This window comes from Sus scrofa, chromosome 10 (assembly GCF_000003025.6).
Source record: "Sus scrofa isolate TJ Tabasco breed Duroc chromosome 10, Sscrofa11.1, whole genome shotgun sequence".
NCBI lineage: Eukaryota > Metazoa > Chordata > Mammalia > Artiodactyla > Suidae > Sus > Sus scrofa.
The window spans coordinates 47,236,640-47,239,948 of NC_010452.4; positions in this window are offsets into that span (position 1 = coordinate 47,236,640).

The window sequence follows — 3,309 nt, forward strand, 5'->3', positions numbered from 1 at the left end:
TTGAGTGGATATCTGTGTGCTATATATAGGTCTTGTTGTTTATGTTGTTTTTTTCTTTTGGTCTTTTTTTTTTTTTTTAGGGCTGCACCTGTGGCATATGGAAGTTCCTAGACTAGGGATGAAATCAGAGCTCTAGCTGGTGGTCTATACTACAGCTCACAGCAACTCTGGACCCCTAACCCACTGAGCAAGGCCGGAGATCGAATCTGCGTCCTCATGGATGTTAGTTGAGTTCATTACAGTTGAGCCACAATGAGAATTCCTTTTTTTATATATATAGTAGTGTGTATATGTTAATCCCAAACTCACAACTTACCTTTCCCCCAAATGTTTCCTCGTTTGGTTTCAAAATCTTTGGGTCAGTTTCTGTTTTGTGAAAAAGTTCTTTTGTATCATTTTTGATTCCACGTATTAGTGATCTCATGATATTTGTCTTTCTCTGTCTGACTTCCTTCACTTAGGTCCACCATGTTGCTGCAAAGGGCATTATTGCATTCTTTTTTTATGGCTGAGTAGTATTCCGTTGTATACACATCTTTATCTATTCCTTTGTTGATAGACATCTAGGTTGCTTCCATGTCTTGGCTATTGCAAACAGTGCAGCTGTGAACATTGGGGTGCATGGACCTTTTCAAATTATGGTTTTCTCTGGATATATGCCCCAGAGTGGGGTTGTTGAATTATATGGTAGTTCTGTATATAGCTTTTTAAGGAACCTCCATACTGTTCCATAGAGTCCAATTCTCTATGATGGAAGCTGTGACCCCAATCATACTGGCTGCTCCATCAGGATCCTTCTGGTTTTCTGAAATTGTAGCAGGTTACTTCTGCCAAGTTCTTTATCTGTTCATCTTCACTACAACCCAAGAGCGATGTCCTCTCATTACCCTCTATTTCTCTATGGGGAAACTGAGGCATAGAGAAGTCAAGGAACTTGCCTGAGGTCACACAGCTAGAAAACAGCAGCACTGGAGCTCAGACCCAAGTTTTTGAGTTAACTTCCAAGCCAACTGATTAGTGACTGTAATTATGTGTGCAAAATCTCTTTGGCCATGTAATTTACTATCATCACAAGTGTGCTGCTTCCTCACTGCCACGGTCCCAGGGATGAGGGTGGGAAGTCTTGTGAGGCCATTTTAGGGATTTACCTGCCCCACATGTACCTGAGAAACTGCTCTGTATGTGCATCAGGAGCCAAATATAAGGATATTCACAGCAACCCGAAAGGGAATACATGCCAGTGTTTATCACCATAGGATAGATGAATATATGGTGAGAAAGTCATCAGATAGAATTCTGTACCACACCAGGAAGAAGAGCACAACAGCTCCACTCATCCACAGGGATGAATCTTACAATATTAAGCAAAAGAAATTTATCACAAAGAAATGCATGTGGTTCGGCTGCTTTTAAGTACAGAGGGTGGCAAAATGAGACTCTTTTATGGCAAAATCTGGGCATGTGCTAAAATGTGGTAAAACGATTTAAAGAATATATATGTATATATATGTGTGGGAGTGTGTATAAATATATATAAATATATATTTCTTTGGGCCCTAAGCTCTAATTCCATGTCATAGTTAAAGGTTGCAGAGATTTGTCTGCCTACGAGGGCTGTGGGGCACTGGGGCGTGAGGCCCTTGAAAGTTGGAATCGCAGAGTTCCCTTTATGGCTCAGTGGGTTAAGAACCCGACTAGTATCCATGAGGATTCAGGTTCGATACCTGGCCTCGCTCAGTAGGTTAAGGATCCAGTGTTGCTGTGGCTGGGGTATAGGCCTGTAGCTGCCTTGGGTCAAAAGCTGAAGTGTAGGTCACAGATATGGCTTGGATGTGGTATTGCTGTGGCTGTGGTGCAGGTCCCAGCTGTGGTTTGATTCAACCCCTAGACTGGGAACTGCCCTATGCCACAAGTGCAGCCCTAAAAAGAAAAGAAAAAAAGTTGGAATCTCCCCTGTTCTTGGAGGAAGCACTTTGGGATGCTCCTACCTGAAATTTGGAAAAGGGGCCTTCAGTGAATCCTTTGGGGAAGTGGAATCCATGTGGCAGTGTCTCAGTTCAACCAGTTCCTTCCCCATAAAGGGTTTTTATTATTTGAATAGAGTGGATATGTTTCTTAGGAAAGAGCACCGTGTGAGAGAATGAATAACTGCTCAGTAAAATTTAACTTCATTCTAATGACAGATTTGCTCAGTTATTTCCCCGCAGATACTGGACATGCCTCATGTTGTCCTGTGCCTGGCCCAGTGCCTGGAGCCACTACTGGGAACTCACTGAATCATACTGAATGAATGAGATGAATGCTGGGTCGAGCACCCAGGCTGTGATTGGTGATATTTCCTGACCAGGCTTTCAGGATCCCTGGATCCCTGGATCAAGAGACTTTCTTCCCCCCAGCTTGTTAGTCTGTGAATTTTAAATGGAGAGAAGGTAACAGTTTCCCACTGTACCTAGCACTAAGATCATCAGTCACCTGAGGATGAGTTTGTGGTATTAAGAACTTAAAGACTCAAAATGCTGTTTAGACTTGAAATGAAAATATTTGTTGAAAAGTGGATTTATTGCAGTATAGTTGATTTACAATGTTGTGTTAGTTTTTGCTATACAGCAGAGTGACTCAGTTATACATATATATCTTTTTCATATTCTTTTCCATTATGGTTTATCACAGGATATTGAATATAGTTCCCTGTGCTCTACGGTAGGATCTTGTTTATCCATCCTACGTGTAATCACTTGCATCTGCTAATCCCAGACTCTCAGTCCATCCCTCCCCCACCCCTCTTCTCCTTGGCAACTACAATGTGTTCTCTATATCTGAGTTTGCTTCTGTTCCGTAGATCAGTTCATTTGTGTCATATTTAAGATATCACATATAAGTGATATCATATGGTAGTTGTCAAAAATGAGAAGCTGAGTTGTGCTAATTAATGTGGAAGAGCATATCACATATCTTTTCCCATAAAATGAGATTATCAAATGAAACGTAAATAGATGAATTTATATGGCTTTCAAGACGAAAGTCATGGAAACCAAGAAGTGAATATTCATTCTTGGAAGAATGACCACAATTCCTTATTTTCTTATAAACAACCAGTGATATTTTGACATCTTAAGAAAGGCAGGTACCTCCAAGTGACTGTGGCTGCATACTGCTTTATTGGCTGTATTTGCAAAGGGATGCCTATCACATGCCAAGGATTTCAACCCAGGGCTGTAAAATCCCTGACTTACTCAAAGGAACCTGAGCAGTGCGATGCAACATTAAGGCCATGACTCAGCTATCAAATCTTTTAGTGACACACAGCAT